This window comes from Chrysemys picta, unplaced genomic scaffold, assembly GCF_011386835.1.
Source record: "Chrysemys picta bellii isolate R12L10 unplaced genomic scaffold, ASM1138683v2 scaf321, whole genome shotgun sequence".
Classification (NCBI taxonomy): Eukaryota; Metazoa; Chordata; order Testudines; family Emydidae; genus Chrysemys; species Chrysemys picta.
In genome coordinates, this window is record NW_027053028.1 from 30,856 (window position 1) to 48,351 (window position 17,496).

A 17,496-nucleotide genomic window follows, 5' to 3' on the forward strand; every position below is an offset into this window, starting at 1 on the left:
TCAGTGCTACAGTACATTTCCTAGTATACTGTCAAGTTTTATGATAAAAGTAAATAGTATTATGTGATGTAGCGTCTTTCAGCTTCTGAGGGTTGACTGGCTTGCAGAACCTTAAGCAAGCAAAAATGTGGTAATCTGCAATGAGTCTTTCAATTAGCATGAAATGAAATTCTCTTTGAGCTCAAAAGTAAAACCCTCTTCTTTGGTACACCTGCCGTTTGGCCACGATTGGCTCTGTCCCGGCAACCAGTTCAAATAGGAAAAATGAATCTAAACTAGATGAAATTCCTTTTTGGTGCACCAGCATGATTGGTGTTGGCACACTTTCGAGGGGAACTAGCTGTTGCTGCACGGTCAGCTGAGAGAACTCGCGCACTGTGGCATTCGTCTTTTTGTGCATTTAAACTAAACGTTACATTATTCTCTACCGTTCAGGGCTTATTTCCCATTGGTTGAACAGTCTAATGAAGGATCATTCGTTCTGATGGGAGAAAAATGTTAGGCTGTTATTTTAATCCTCTCTACAGCATTTCTCTTAAGTGTAGCAGAAGCCGAGCAGTGCCAGGCAGTGCTAACTCTAGCAACTGGCTGGCCTTTGTGTGGTAAATGTCAGCGGTGCTCACTCAATCTTTCAGATTCCAGTTGCCTTTTTGTAACCTGTGCTCAGGACACTGCCTTAAGCTACTCTGAAGAACCGCTTCTCTAGTCTAAGCCATACTGTACCCAGTGTATACGTACAGTTGGGCTGTCTGATTATCACAAGAGCAGAGGGGCAGTTCATACCTCATCAGGGTACGTATGGGACAAACCCAGCCCAGCCTCACAGGAACAAAGGACACTGGCCTAGGTAGCAAGAAAGGATCTGTTGCACTCTCAAGTGAGTCACCGCCCTTTCCTTGGTCAGTTTGGGACTGGGATGAGGTAATGCTCACCTGACTCTCAAGGGGGAGGGGGGGGCAGAGCCAAGAGGGAAAAAAGAACATGAGAAAAGGGAGAGACGTTTGCCATGCTCTTCCTCTCTTCCACCTCCATCTACAGACATCACCACCAAGCGACTGAAGCGCTGATCGAAGGGGAAAGCCTAGCTGAAGGGCAACCAGCCAGCCTGTGGTGAGAAGCATCTAAGTTTGTAACACTGAAACACTGAAAGTGTTGAGATCAGCTTAGAATGCGTTTTGCCTTTATTTCATTTGACCAAATCCAACTTATGTTTTGACTTGTAATCACTTAAAATGTATCTTTGTAGTTAATAAATCTGTTGTACTACCTGAAGCAGTGCGTTTGGTTTGAAGCATGTCAGAGAGTCCCCTTGGGATAAAAGCCTGGTACATATCAATTTCTTTGTTAAATTGACAAACTCTCATAAGCTTGCAGCATCCAGTGGGCATAACTGGACACTGCAAGACGAAGATTTCTAGGATTGTGTCTGGGACCGGAGATATTGGCTAGTGTCATTTGGTTGCACAATCCAAGGAGCAGTTTACATGCCAGAGGCTGTATGTGAACAGCCCAGGAGTGGAGGTTATCACAGCAGAGCAGGGTCAGGCTGGCCCCCAGAGTCAAGGTTTGGAGTGACCTAGCAGATCACCAGTCCGGATAATACCAGGGGAACATCACACGTAAGGAGGCTTTGCAATACTACAGCTTGAGTGAGCACTAACCAGAGGTCAGTTAAAACCAGTGTTGGAGTTATGCCAGGTCTTGTCTGTATCTAGAGTTAAACAGCCATTATTAAGGCATCACACATGGTGGCTAGACTCACTAACAGTTTAGCTGAAATTTTATATGGAGATTCACCGTGGTGTGTTGACCGCAGCCATACTAAGTGAGACAAAATGGAACCTCCTTCTAGCCATGGGCTCTGTATTAAACTTGTCTCCACTGGAAGCTGGTCTTTGTATATGTTACACCCAGCAGGGCTGAGCCCTGACAGTTCAGTACTCTCTGGTCTCTGGTGATTTATCTGGTATCTTGAAAGGTGGTGGTAAAGAGGGTGAGACTAGTGTTGGCAGGTGATATCCAATACTGAGGTAACATTATTCATGGAATTCAGGGGTAAGCCCAGAAGCTCCTTGGTGTGAATTCATCCTTGGACCAGCACTACTGGTTTCAGTGTACTTACAACTGGGATGGATTTAACCCTGTTGTCCAAAAATCAGAAATAGATGTACGGTACTGCATTTCCTGATACTCACACCGTCTTTGTAGAACCTTCAGTATAGGTGGCTCTGAAGCACATCAGTTATTTTTATCCAGCCACTTCTCCCGAAATAACCTACTGTACTTGGATCACTTCCAGTCTGACTTCCACCCTTTCACAGCACTGAAACTGCCCTTCTAGTAGTGTTCATTGAGCTCTTTTTGTTTTGACCATGGCTCCCTCCTGTTTTTTCCTTTTAACCCATTTTATTCACCTGTTTCCTTCACTGTGTATGTAATACTTTATCTGCAGTCTGTCCAAGATAGCATGATGGGATGAATGTGACTCTGTCTTCTCTTAGTTTGTCTGATATAGATAACAAAGCTGAAACTGTCCAATCGTCACCTCCTTCCATACATGTATTTTGACTGTACCAAATGTACTGTAAGCACACTGATCCTGATTAAGAATTCCAGAGAACGTGTACTGAAGGACTATCCCTGAAGTGGACAGATGCCAATTCAGATACTGCTATATCCGATGAAGTGGGCTGTAGCCCACGAAAGCTTATGCTCAAATAAATGTGTTAGTCTCTAAGGTGCCACAAGTCCTCCTGTTCTTTTTGCGGATACAGACTAACACGGCTGCTACTCTGAAACCTGCTATATCCTAGTGACGTGGAGGAAATCTACCACAGACAAGATCCTGATGATCTTGTAGAGCATATGACCTTGTGGGGAGAGGTGACTGATAAACTCTTGTCTTGGGGGTGCGGGGAGAGAGAGAGAAAGGGGCAACCCCAAAGAATTTTCCCTAATCACCAACCATGGTATTTCTTCAGTGTCTTTGATGCCAAACCTCAGGAGGTGGGGAGAAATCTTTAAGGAAGTCTTGGGACATGTCAAGGAAATAGAGCAGCTGGTTTTTCAGCTGAAGTGTATTCAGAATGCCTTATTGACGTTCTTTAAAAGTCTGTTAAAGGGGCCAAAATTTTACATCAAGGTTCACCGAGGAAGTAACTTCTTTGGCGTAAGTTTTTAAAGGTTTTCCAAGCACCTGCAGCTCCCATTGAAGTCAGTTGTAGCAGCTCTGAAAATGGGGCCATCCATATTTACCTTGTGCATAGAATAACTTTAAAGGACAAACGGGGTATGTGCGTTGCAGGGGAGAAGTGAAGGCCAAGAAAGGCCGGTATAAGGCTGAGATGAAAACGGGGGGAGGAGAAGAATTGGAACAAATAGCCAGTTAGCACGGAGTGGAGAAGGTCCAGTCAAAACTAGAAAATTCTGATGATATCAGCGTCTGTGGGTCCCTTCTTTGGTTACTTTTACTAGCTGGAGTCTCTGGCTGGCTCCCCCCTGTAGTTTGTTTAAAGTATAATGTACCTGGGTCACTGCATCCACTTTAATTTGAATTTAATGTTTCTGACCTTGAACATCTTTCGGAATTGTTTTAAATTCAGGTAGGTAGGCGGAAAAATCCAGTCTTAACTTGAAAATTCACTTTGCTAAATGTGTATTAAAAATTGTCCCAAGCGTTAACAAAGTGTACTCTTGGTTGACAACTAATAAAAATGGAAGTCTCCAGTTAATTAATACCACACTACTTCTTGTTGTCAGAGTGCTTTGTCTGAACAGCTGCTCCAGGCAGAACATCAGTTTTTGAGAAAGATGTTGCTGTCTGTGAGTCATGGTGAATGGATGCTCTGTAGTAAACATGGTGTGTATCAAATGCTTAAAGGCAGCTAAGCTCAATATAATTACTTGTAGGGTTTTTTCATGTTCAGTGCTATGGTTGGGATCTTATATCTTCCCACAGCATCAATCCATTTAGTCCCCTTGCATACATGTATATAACATCCATTGTTTGATACAGTGGGGGACAGTGAATCTAATTTTTGGATAATAGAGGGAATGGTCAATGTTATAGGTCGGGGTCGGCAACGTTCGGCACACGGCTCGCCAGGATAAGCATCCTGGCGGGCCGGGCCAGTTTTATTTACCTGCTGACGCGGCAGGTTCGGCCGATCGCGGCCCCCACTGGCCGCGGTTCGCCGTCCCGGGCCAATGGGGGCGGCGAGAAGCGGCGCGGACGAGCGATGTGCTGGCCGCAGCTTCTCACTGCCCCCATTGGCCCGGGATGGCAAACCGCGGCCAGTGGGGGTCGCGATCGGCTGAAGCTGCCGCGTCAGCAGGTAAATAAAACTGACCCGGCCCGCCAGGGTGCTTACCCTGGCGAGCCGTGTGCCGAACGTTGCCAACCCCTGTTATAGGTCATGTCCCATGACACCTATTTCAGAAAGTAGCATTTTGAGTAATCTTGGTAGCGCTGCATTTGTATAGTTTACCCATTCATATCTGACTTGTGTTTAGTGCAGCTGAGTTATTGTTGAAGTTGGAACCATAACTTTGACTTTCCTCACTTCAGTTCTACCACAGCGATAATATTGCACAAGCATAACTTGTTTGTTTTTAAGCCAAGGTTTAAAAACAAACAAAAAAATTGAGTCAAACCTAATTTGTGTGGTAAGTGACAGTTGGTCTCTGAAACTATGTGGATTATCTCAGTGAAAGTCATGAGCTTCCTCATTCTGGAGAATGAAACAAGACGTTGCTCTTTAACTGGGTGTCCTGAACCACAAATTGCCATGTTGCTATGAAGCTATGTAGGCACGTTGCATGGCCTACTTGAGAAGGTAGAGGATGTAGCAGATTTCTTCAAACTTCCCCCTGCCATCAAGGTCCATCATCCTGTAACTTAAGTCTTCCATTTCTGTTACCCTGCTCTAATGTGCACAAATTAGAAAGCTTCTTGAGTAACAATTATATTGGCTAAAGCTAACAGATCTGCTATCAGATCACTTTTAGAGTCCATTGAACTAGTAGGGCTCCAGGTGGGTAAAAAGGCCTGCCTGTGAGGATACAACTGCAGGTTAGGTACAGTATTTAAATTATGCTCTTGATAACTCCAAATTAATGCCCCTTTAAGAAAGAGGCTTTTGTTGCTGACTTCCATAGTAACAAGACAACAAACCTACATCTGTGTCATCAAATTCACTTGTAATCATAGAAGATTAGGGTTGGAAGAGACCTCAGGAGGTCAGTTAGTCCAACCCGCTGCTCAAAGCAGGACCAACACCAACTGAATCAAACTTAAATTTAAAATAGTTAGTTGCAAAACATGCTGGGCAGTTGACTTCATCCAACTACTGTTTATTTAAAAGGAAGTTGTTTCTGTATTCTTGTGGTTTCTGTAGAAGTGTGCTACTGTAGATATTCACGTATTGACTCTGCATCCAGATAAAACTCATGGATACTTGGCCTCTTAGAGACTAGGCCATTTTAAAAAAAAATCAACTTTTAATCTGATTTGCTTTTAATTTTATTGCAAGCCTTTCTAGTTGACATAGACTTCGGAGGATGTCTACACAGCTTCTGGGAGCAATTCTTGTAGCCTGCGTGGACAGACTTGTTTTAGTGGGGCTTCCACTAGCATGCTTACAAATAGCAGTGTGGCTGTCCGGGTTTGGCCTGTGGAGCCTAGGGAGCCCAAATGTCAAAGCAGTGCCTACAGAGCTATTTTTAGCACACTAGCCCAAGCCCTGCAAGTGTGAGTCTGTCAAGACTCGCTCCCGGCAGCTGTGTAGACAGACATACCATAGAGTCCTTGGTAAAATGCGCTGCATTTAATTTCACTCGTATCCCCAGTCATTTCAGCAGTTGGGTCTAATCTAATTCCATAATAAAGAAGCAACAAACTAGACATTGTTAGTTGCCATACAAATAATCCTAGCAGAGGCAGAAAAAGGTACTGCCAGCAGTTTAAAAACAGCAGTGGGGACCTTGACCAAATAAAAGCAGTTTCAGCTTTCCTGGGGTAGATTTGTACTGGTTTTGAGGAATCAGATAGGGAATATATCTAAGCCCAGTTAAATTATTTAGATCTAACTGGATTTTTCTGTCATGGAAGGAAAGTATTTTGAAGGAAATATCCTCTCAGAATGTGTACTCAATGAGGAGCATGTCAATTATTGTTCAATAGCCCTATTGATCATCAGCATGAATCTTTGAAATAATGGACCACTCGTTGGCAAGCATAATGATGAGTCAGTTCACTGTCAATCAAATGGGATTTTTCCAAATAACAGGTTGGACAATGGATTGGAGGCTTTTAACCATGAGAGAGAGTTTGACACTGTCTTCAGTTGTATGGTGGTTGCATACAAGGACCTCTGAGTCATTCTTCTGGTGAAGTGTCAGTGCCCATACTAGAAAGACAAGGTGCAGAGGTAATTGGACCAACTTCTGTGAGAGAAGTTTCAAGCTTACACAGAGATCTCCCATCTTGTCCGTCTTACATTATAAATGGCAAATATTTGCATACAGTCTCTAATTCTGACCTGGATTTTCTGACCTATTTAAAAATATTAAATTGTCTGGGTACTGTTTGTTTCTATTATAGTTCACTTGGTACATGGCCAGTGAGGAATGCTAATCTTATTTTTTTTTTTTTGATCTCTGAATTTAAAAAAAAACAACCCACAAAATATCTCAGCACAATGATTTGGAGCTATTAAATTGTGCATATGATTAGTCTGTGACCATATACCCCTATGATTATCTAGTTCATTCCTTTCTTTTATGCCCACTTGTTGCATCTTGTTTTAAGCTAGTTTGTAAGCTCCTCATTGTATGAACCACCTCTTCTTATATGTTCAGATAGCACCCTGATTCTTATTGGGGGCCCCTGGATGCTACTATAATATAAATAATGGCTATGGGCCCAATTCTGCAAACATTTCAAGTCTGGTGGGACTACTCATTGGTAAAGTTAATCATGTGCATAAGTGTGTGGCTAGACTTTAAAGTTACATACTAGTTTCAATTGCATCTTTTTTTTATATAGAATTTTCTAATTGTAGGCTTAAAGGGACATGGTTTGAAAGATCATTTGTCTGAATGTTGTACCTACTATAGTGACAGGTCACACCTAAAAGTACTGTAATTTAAAAGCTAGCAAAACAATTCTCAATCTTTTTTTTATTTTGTGTCTAGTCAGTTTCATCGTTCTTCTGCAAAACTTCTCCCTTGCAGAAAAGATTTGCATAAATGTAAACAGGGGAGAAGAAATACGCTATAAAAGGAATTGGAGACAAAATCAGAGCATGCTGTTTGTCTATTTTAGAGAATTGAAATTGGCAGCATTCTTGTAAACTTCCCATACTGGTCTCTACCCAAAGTCAAATTGCATTTGCCAGTCTGACTGTTGGGTGAGAGTGAAGCATTCCTCCCCATTTCCCCAGTTGTAAAAAGAAACAGCTGAGCTCTGAAGCGTAAAAGTTGATAAGGACTTTGTGCTTACTGAGGATGACTTCCATTGCTTAGATTGAACAAAATCTCTTTTGATTTAATCATTCAAAATTGAATGTTGGATATGTGCAGTAGAAAAATGAAGTTTACACACGCACACTTGAATATACTATGTATGCTAGTGCAATACAAATATGGAAGTGCACACGTATTGGTTTGTGGAATTCAGCAGTAGAAAGCAGAACTTGTAAGGGTTGCAAATGGAATAGCTATGGAGTAGTGAGCCTGTAAGTTGGAGAAATGTCTTTTAAAACCAGCTTCCACACTTCCAGCTTCCCCCAGAAAACACTAGGAAAATCAATGCAGAAAACATGCTGAGGTTGCACAGTTAGAAATAAAAAGGGTCCAACTTCAATGTTAATCAGCTGTTGTGCAGCATAAGACATAAAAAGATGGGCCTTTTGTAATGAGCAGTAATACTTTACCCCAAAGAGGAATAGTAAAAGATTCATATGTACCATGAAGTGCAAATACAGTGTACTAGTAGAACCAGGGGTTCTCAAACTGGGGGTCGTGACCCCTCGGGGTCGTGAGGTTATTACATGGGGCGTCGCGAGCTGTCAGCCTCCACCCCAAACCCTGCTTTGCCCCCAGCATTTATAATGGTGTTAAATATGTAAACAAGTGTTTTTAATTTATAAGGGGGGGGTCACACTCAGAGGCTAGCTATGTGAAAGGGGTCACCACTACAATAGTTTGAGAACCACACTCTCTTCTTCTTCTGGATAAACCTCTAATTTATATAATTCAGCCTTGCTTCAAATCAAGCAATAAAAGTTGCTGTTGGAACTGCAGTTTCTGCTTTGCATTGCCAGAGTTTATAATGAACCGTGCAGTCTTCACATTGCATGAATGCTGGGTTTTATATTTTAAAATATTTTTTACAATTCTGATTAAATTATTGGTACACGACAGTAGTAATTTTGTCATTACTTAGAGACACTGAAACTGCTTTTGCATTCATATTTACATTCCCCTACATAAAAACAAATCTTGTCCTATCCTTTTTTTGACTACTGTGGGTACTCACAGATCCAAACACATTTCTGAGGCTGAATGTAACTTGAATATCCCGCACATGTCCTGACTGTGACACCGACTCAATTGTTGCTTGACTCCTCTGCTTGTCTCTCTCGCCATCAGAAGTTGGTCCAATGAACAATATCATTTCACCCACCTTGTCTCTCTAATATCCTGGGACCAACACAGCTACAACAACACGGCATATCCTCTGCTTGAGTAACTTAAAGCTAAACTGGACAAAGCACTAGGCAATGGTTCTGCATTAGCCGCTAGAAACAAATAAGATTTCCTAATACTGTAGGGGGTAGTGTTTTGAAAGGCATCCTTGGAGCCCAACTCCCACTGACTAACGGTGCCTTTGAAAATTTACTCATAAGTCTTTTTAAATTCCCAATTCCTGGTGCAGCTGACAAGCAATTTTGTTGCAACTCTTTGAAATATAAACTACTCTAAGCTGTCTGGTTCTGGGTCTTAACTTTGGAAAGGAACATCTTCTGGAGTATAATTCACTTCCTTAATAATTAAGTCATGCATAATTAGACTTGGCAGAATTTGACTTTGTCAGTTTGATGGATAATATAAAAAATGTTTGTTTTTTAAGCATTTTTCTGACTTTAATCTATAACTTTTCACAGCTGCAGGAAATTATGGGGTATTTCAGACAATAGGAAGGTCAGCGAATAATTATTAATCACTGTAGATGTTGAGATTCAGAAAGTTAAAGCTTTGTAACTGCTAAAACACAACTAGTCAACATCACTTGTCAAAATACACAAAGTAAATTTGAGCCTTGACTCAAATTCTAGCAAGTTCTCAAGCAGCATTTTTCTTTCTTTGCCTATATGTATATTTTGATTATTATAGATGGGAATATTTGTGTTGATTTGTGTGTATATGGTGAAATTGACATTTACCAATAAAAATCTACCACTTCCAAGCCTATGCATAATTAAATATGTTTGAATAGAGAACATGTGAGAAGTGACAAAGGTTAGAGCAAAGAGTGATCCTTTCTTACACCAACATAGAACTTGTATTCTAAAAGAGCTTGGGTTGTGGATCCGGAGACCACTTCTTCCCATCCTGTGAATTAGTGAGAATTATTTTAACACAAACTGCACTGCAGCAGTAATTGTTCCATCAGATCCTCCTTGAGCAGTGGGAACAGAACCTTCGTTTTTCTTTTGCAGAATCCTAAAACAAAAGAGCAGATTGAAAACCTGGTACGGAATGGGATGAACAAGGAGCTGCGGGATCGCCTCTGTTGCAGGCTGACCTTTGGGACTGCTGGACTTTGTTCTGCCATGGGGGCAGGCTTTTGCTACATTAATGACCTTACAGTGATCCAGTCAACACAGGTAACTTGGGTAGCACTATACAGTCAGACTTTTGGTTTATACTTTCATAGTAATCATCTTGATCACTTCAAATTATGCCTTTCATCTTCAAAATTCACAATGCATTTAAACTTACTTGAAGCTATATATATGAATTGCGTCACCCATCACTGAAATCCAGCCTCATGGGTGGGATGTGGCAACTGTTCAACAGTCCACAGAAACACCAAAAGGACAGGAAGTGTAAAATTACTCATCCAGCTAAACCTGCCCAAGGCATCTTAGGTAGGCCAGATGTAATTACCTAAAGTGAAGTTTTGCCAGTGAGCTAAAGCTTTTTGTGTTAACTTCAGGGGACTCATCTGATATTACATGAGCAACCAAAATGCTCTTGTTTGCAAGTCTTTGAAAGATATAGAAAATTCCTTCTCATTATTTATATTCTCTATTTTCAGGGTTTCTATACCCCTCCTTCCCTATCATGTGAGCAGCAATCTGGTGGGGGGGGAGGGCGCTTGCCCTTTTGAGAGGGTCTGAGTGTGATGAAGTGGGAATGTTTCTTAATATTTTGTATGATTACTGTGCATGTCTCCGTTTCCCCTATGTGCTGCATGTTGAACTAGGTGCTGGGAAGAGTTGTTTACTTGATAGCAGCCTTCAACTACCTGAAGGGGGGTTCCAAAGAGAATGGAGCTCGGCTGTTCTCAGTGGTGGCAAATGACAGAACAAGGAGCAATGGTCTTAAGTTGCAGTGGGGGAGGTCCAGGTTGGATATTAGGAAACACTATTTCTCTAGGAGGGTGGTGAAGCACTGGAATGCGTTACCTAGGGAGGTGGTGGAATCTCCTTCCTTGGAGGTTTTTAAGGCTTGACAAAGCCCTGGCTGGGATGATTTAGTTGGGGATTGGTCCTGCTTTGAGCAGGGAGTTGGACTAGATGACCTCTTGAGGTCCCTTCCAACCCTGATATTCTATGATTCTATGATTCTACTCTGGCAGAGTCTCAGCAGAATATGGCCACTCCAATGGCTGGACATGTGGTGCCTGGCAACTAATGACCCTGGACTGTCCCCAACCCCCGCAGGAAGCCAGCTGGTTTTGTCCAGGTGTGGACAGAGAGCTAAGGTAGATAAGCAGGTGACCTTGTTCAGACCAGGAAGAGGAACAAAGGATGGAGGAGAGACCCTTGGGGTTGTATAGTGTGGGCTGCTGGAAGCAGGAGACACGCTTCTGGACTGGGGACAAAGGAGGAGGGGTAGGACTGACCCAGGTGGACTATGCTGTAACGTTTTCTATTCTCGATGCTAAGTAAGGACTTTCTATGCTGTGTTCCAGATATGTAATAAACCCTTCTATTTTTACAATGCTATCTGAGTCACTGAGGTTGGGGGTGCATTGCTTCCTTTGGATGTGCAAGTCTCCCCCCAGGTGGCCAATTCGAGTGGACTCACTGAGTGAAATGGGTGCTGAAGGCTCTGAAGTTCGGACCCAGGAGGCAGTGAAGCTAAGGGGTTAACACACTAAAAGGCTTCTCCCAGGGACTGTTCCAGAGCTGTGCAAGGCCCCAGACCTGTGAAGCCTTAACATTGAGGTTCTCTCCCTGCCCCTCATTTGAGCCAGCATCTGGAAAAGTCCTGCCCCTTTGGATGGGGAGCTGAGAACATGCATACTTCATGCATATCACAAACTGTAAAGCAGGAGGTGGATGGGAACACACATTGAGATGCATGGAGCAGTTCACATGTCTCAGATCTATTGTTTTAGATTATATTAATCTCCGTGGGGTGTTTGCATGCTGAGAACATCACATTGAAACGAATGTGCCACTTCACACCTTTCAGACCCTCCTATGCTGTCAGTGGATGTGTAAAGGAGCCCTTCCCATCCTCACTTCCTCTTTAAAGGACACTTCTGACTGCTCTAAAATCTGCATGCTTGCATTGGGTTTCTTGAAATTACCTGTGACTTGTGGGAGTGCAGAGTAGGGTTGGTGATTCAAACTTGGGGTCACGTGAACTAGGGTTTCCGGAGATATAACCTGGGAGGGGAAAATAGCCATTTTTCAAAAAAAATTGGTGCGTTTTGGGTTTTTTGTGCCGAGGTAGAGATCAAACTGTTGCTGTGATGCAGGTCAAAATGGTCTCAGTCAGTTTTGATCTCAGGTTTTGCATGGCACCTGCTAATTCTCTGGGGGACTCTGGAAAAATTGCTGCCCCAACAGACCCACTCCTTTGCTGTATTTGGCCCTGCATCAACTTCTGCCTTAATTCCCCCTGCCTTCTTTTTGCCTCTTCTGTGTGTAGTAGTGTCCTGGCTACTTCCTGATCTCTGGACAGATGAATGTGGTGTTTCCAAAGACACACAGCATGGAAGTTGATCGCTGACGGAAAAGAAGGATGTGCGCTGCCTGGGTTGGCAGCATGTGGATTCTTGGTGATTCCTGGATCATGAGGTTGCAGAAGTTTGCAGGAGAGCAAGAAGTACACCATGGCTTGGGGATTGCTGGCTACAGGCTGATCTGGGTGAAGAGAGTTGGCTTGCATTAGCATCATGTTTTACCCACTCTGCAGCATCTAACTAGTGACTTAAGAGGTTGTGATCTATTGGACCTCATGGTGATTCACTCAGGTGGAAATAATCTGTTTTTTTTTATTCCTGGTATACACCTCAAACCATGTCTGATAGCAGATTTGGACGGCATCAGAAATGTGTGTCCAGGAGCTGTGTAATAGTTTTCTCTGGTTTGGCTGAACATTTGAATAATCAATACAGTGACAATATGAAAGCTGTTAAGAGTCAGAACAATATTAATCAGGAAATGGGCAGGTGTGTGGCTACCCAGGAAATGTATACTGCAGGGGTCGGCAACCTTTCAGAAGTGGTGTGCCGAGTCTTCATTTATTCACTCTGATTTAAGGTTTTGCGTGCCAGTAATACACTTTAACGTTTTTAGAAGGTCTCTTTCTATACCTCTATAATATATAACTAAACTAATGTTGTATGTAAAGTAAATAAGGCTTTTAAAATGTTTAAGAAGCTTAATTTAAAATTAAATGAAAATGCAAAGCCCCCGGGACCGGTGGCCAGGACCCAGGCAGTGTGAGTGCCACTGAAAATGAGCTTGCGCGCTGCCTTTGGCACGTGTGCCATAGGTTGTCTACCCCTGGTATATTGTATGACACAAAAACATTATTCTTTGAGTGATTGCACATGTCCATTCCACTTTAGATCCGTGCATGCCTCGTGCATGGCTGTTGGGGAACTTTTCCCCTCCCTAGTACGGGTTGAAGCGGTTTGAGTGTTCTGTCGCTGCATGCCACTGCATGCTGGTATAAGAGGGTAGAGCTGCCCCTGACCCCTCCCAGTTTCTTCTTACCGTCATGGTAATTGGAAGTCTTGCTATTGTCAGTTTATTTCCCTCACTCTTTGCATAAAGTCTGTTTCTTGTTCAGTAGTTAGTTACAGTGTATAGTTAATGATAGGTTTTAGTTTTTGATCTCTTTTGGACCAAATTTGATTCTCTGGTCCGGAACTGGTAGAGAGAGTCATACCTCTCTCTCTCTCTGAGGTTTAAGTCATAAAAACATAAAAATGGCCATACTTCAGATCATAGGTCCATCTAACAGGTTCCTGTCTTCCCACAGTGGCCAATGCCAGGTTCTTCAGACGGAATGACAGAACAGGTAATCATCAAGTGAACAGGAGTCTGGTAGAGGGCAAATATACTGGTCACTGGATGAGTAGTTTTCTGTTCCCTGCGTGACCAGAGCAGTGGCTGCACTAGAGTAATCAGGAACCTGTTAGAACCAGTTAAGGCAGGCAGGCTAATTAGGACACCTGGAGCCAATTAAGAAGAAGCTTCTAGAATCAATTAAGGCAGGCTAATCAGGGCACCTGGGTTTTAAAAAGGAGCTCACTTCAGTTTGTGGCGAGAGTGTGAGGAGCTGGGAGCAAGAGGCGCAAGGAGCTGAGAGTGAGAGGGTGTGCTGCTGGAGGACTGAGGAGCACCAGCGTTATCAGACACCAGGAGGAAGGTCCTGTGGTGAGAATAAGGAAGATGTTTGGAGGAGGCCATGGGGAAGTAGCCCAGGGAGTTGTAGCTGTCATGCAGCTGTTACAGGAGGCACTCTAGACAGCTGCAGTCCACAGGGCCCTGGCCTAGAACCTGGAATAGAGGGCGGGCTTGGGTTCCCCCCAAACCTCCCAATTGACCTGGACTGTGGGTTCTTCCAGAGGGGAAGGTCTCTGGGCTGTTCCCCAACCCACATGGTGAATCTCTGAGGCAAGAAAAATCCGCCAATAAGCGCAGGACCCACCAAGATAGAGGAGGAACTTTGTCACACCTGTTATAGTCTTGGCCTTCACAACATCCTCTGGCAAAGAGTTTCACAGGTTGACTGTGTGTTGTGTGAAAAAATAGTTCTTTTTGTTTGTTTTTAAACCTCCTGTTTTAAGTCCTGCTAGCCATGTGCCAGGCCAGTGCCGGTCAGTGACCCACACCCCAGCTTCCTAAAATGTTGGGGGAGTTTCACATTAGTGAGAAATATCACCTTTTATAGACGTTTTAAACCTCACTCAAAAAAAATAGAGCTGTGAGACTTAAATATTTCCTTATGGAGGCAGCACTCCATTGGAGCTGTTGGGTTCAGAGTGCGCTCCAAGTGCGGCTCCATCTGTACAGAGTGTACCTCCTGAGAGGCCTTGGCACTGTGTTCTGTATCTCTAGAACTGATGAAGAGACCCAGATCTGCCAAGGACATGGTCTGTTGTCCAGAAAGACCTTCGGTACCCAGGCCATCTAAAAGCAAGAATTCTGAGAGGGACTCTGAAGGGAAGCATTCTCCAGCATGCTAATCTGCTTCAAAAGGGGGTTTGTCAAGCCCAGAACCTGTGCCAGATCTGCTGAGGCCGATTCCTGAAGTGTCTGTGTCGGACCCAAGATCCAATTTCGATATTGACTACACCAGAAGGGTACACTGCCACTAGAGAATTACCGAACCTCTTGGTACCAGTGTCTCTTGTGGTTCAGGAAGGGTTTCAGCCCTCACTGGAAACTGGTCCCTACACCACCTCTGCAAAAGCATACAGTACTGATGCTACTTCTGGTGCCTAGGAGTCCTGTACATTCTAGGGGCTTGCCACCGTTAATATCCCTGTTGCCACCATTTCTGGGTTTGGCTTACTGGTCTCCTGTCCGCAGGGTTCTGCTCCACCATTATCGCATGATTGAGTCATCTTCGTTGGATCTGGAAATGGGTCCTATTGTGTCCCACACCAGGTGGGAAGCTTTCCCTGCATCAGAGCCCCGTGGGGTCTGTGGATGTCCCAGCAGTGGGCACATCTCAAGGGGCAATGGCCTATGTAACCATGGGACTTTCCATCACCATGTCAGTGGCTATTCTGGACACGGTGGGATGTCTCTCCTGCTGCTAGGACGTCTCCTCACTTGTCTGAGCTGGCTTCATCAAAGATCATCTGCACTGCAGACAACATTCTCTGACCAGGACTGAGCAACTGGAAGATGTTCAGACAGCTCCTCCACTACAAGAGGCAGACTAGCCATTGCCTCAGTGTCCTGGTGTGTTTGTGTTCCTCATCGCCAGATGAGGTGGTGAACTTTTCTTGACCACAAGAAGATAACAAGGCTCACTAAGAACTGCTTAAAAGGATGGCAGCAGTTTTACACATTCAAGGGAAGAGATCTGCAGACCCTCCACTTAACAGCGGCGATGCTTTGTGGCTAACACCAGTAGAAATGACTTGCTTGAAAGATATGAAGGAGGTGCTTCTGAACAGCAGAAAGCTTCCATTAGGCATGCTTACCTGGCCAAATGGAAACGTTTCTCTATTTGATCTCAGCAGAGAAATGTGTCTCCAGTGCATGCTTCCATTAACCACATTTTGGATTATTTGTTGCACCTAAAACATTAAGGCCTGACAGTTAGTTAGTTCCATTAAAGTACATTTGGCAGCCATTGCAGCATTCCACCCTCCAGTGGGTGAGTGCTCACTTTTTTTCCAACCCCATAACTATCAGATTTCTAAAAGGGTTGGACACATTATAGCTTCAGGTGCAAGTATTTGTTTCCCCATTGGATCCTAACCTGGGCCTAACAAAATTAATGGAGCCTCCCTTTGAATCTTAACTGTGCATTTCCTGTTTCTCAGAAGTTTGAGTTTTGCTCATTTCAGTATTCTGCAAGAGGACGATATACTGCCAAGCAATCTTAACTCTGCATTAACATTTTTTTGCCATTGAACCTTGAAAGTGTTACACAGCCTGGGCCCAGGGTATTGAAAAGATTGTCTAAAGCTCTAGGCCAAAGGCCATGGTTGACAACTGCTTTCCTCTGGCACACCGGCATTCCCAACCGTAAGAGTATAAAGATTATCTGTGCGGGAGACGGAATCTTCTCCAGGAGTGGTCCAAGACTGGGAAATGAGCTCCCCCAGGAACTAAGAACCGTCACAAACTGCACAGCGTTTTGCGTGAAGTGCCAGGTGCATTTCTTGACCTTGCCTTCTCTAATGTAAATCTATAGCAAAAGGTATGTTTGGTTAATTAAAAAAAAAAAAAAAAACTCCTACCAAAACAACAATAAGTGACTGTCTGTAGTGTGTTTGTTTGTGTTTGAGGGTTACTTGCTGTGTGCCGAGCTTGTGTTTGTCAGTCTGTTTGTTTGTTTTGGTTGTTTGAAGGACCGTGTGCTGTGGCTGGCAGTTGGAAGCTGTGAGCTTCAAAGGAAGGTTTGAAAGCTAGAAGCCTCTGGTAAGTGGCTGAGCCTTAATCAGTGGGCGGGGCATTCGTACAGGCCAGGGCTTTATAAAGCAGCGCACAAGCGACCAGGGAGCTTTTGCGACCAGGGGCTGCTAACAGGGAGTTTCGCAAGGGAGTTTGGAAGGGGAGCAGGAAGGGGGCAAGGGTCCCTTGCCGGTTCTATCTGTTTTCTCTTTATTCCCCTTAATACCTATAAACCAACTACATTCAAAACTTCTTGCTTAAACAACCCTTTCAGCGGACAGGGGGCTGCAGACGGGAGTTTGACAGAGGGAGGCTTACGATGGTTAGGAAGACCCGCAACACCTGTGCCAGCACTGCTTCTGTCTCCTCCACCTGTGCCTGTAGCCAGACAGAGCGCCTGAGCATGGATGCTTCTACCCAGATCCTGGTGTGGTTTTGCAGAGACTGTAACTTGCAATTTCCACTTACTGATATCCAGGCTGGGGGGACCATCCAATGTGAGAGGTGCCTGCTGGTGGAATCTCTCAGGCAGCAGGTGGGAGAGCTACAGGAGGAGGTGGCTAGGTTGAGGAGCATCCAAATCCACGAGCAATTCCTCGACAGTGTCCATGTGGAGACAGCTGAGGTAGCTGTCCCAGTACACAGGACTGCTGGTACACCACCGGTGGAGGAGGAGATGGCTCAGGGTGGACACTGGCAGCTGGTTACTTCTGGCAGCAGGCAGTGCTCCACCCCTGCTCCGAACCCTCCTGCCATGGTAATAGGTAACCGTTATGCTCTTCTTGATACAGGAAAGAAGGAATCACTCCCTACAGTAAAGGAGGAGAAGCCTCGTACCCCTAAGGCTGGGAGGTCTGCTGCCACCACTGCGAATAGGAAACGTAGG

General features: G+C 44.1%; 1 long non-coding RNA gene across 3 annotated transcripts in view; it reads left to right on the plus strand.

Annotated features, from left to right (window-relative positions):
- The window catches only part of LOC135978583 (uncharacterized), a 55,426-nt gene that overhangs the window by 17,645 nt on the left and 20,285 nt on the right, over positions 1-17,496 (plus strand). For 2 of the 3 annotated variants that reach the window (XR_010595978.1, XR_010595977.1), the window contains exon 2: positions 9,723-9,890. This is a non-coding gene — a long non-coding RNA (uncharacterized LOC135978583). Of the gene's footprint in view, positions 1-9,722; positions 9,891-12,171; positions 16,471-17,496 lie in introns of those variants that run through there. The other variant, XR_010595976.1, reaches the window with a different exon arrangement.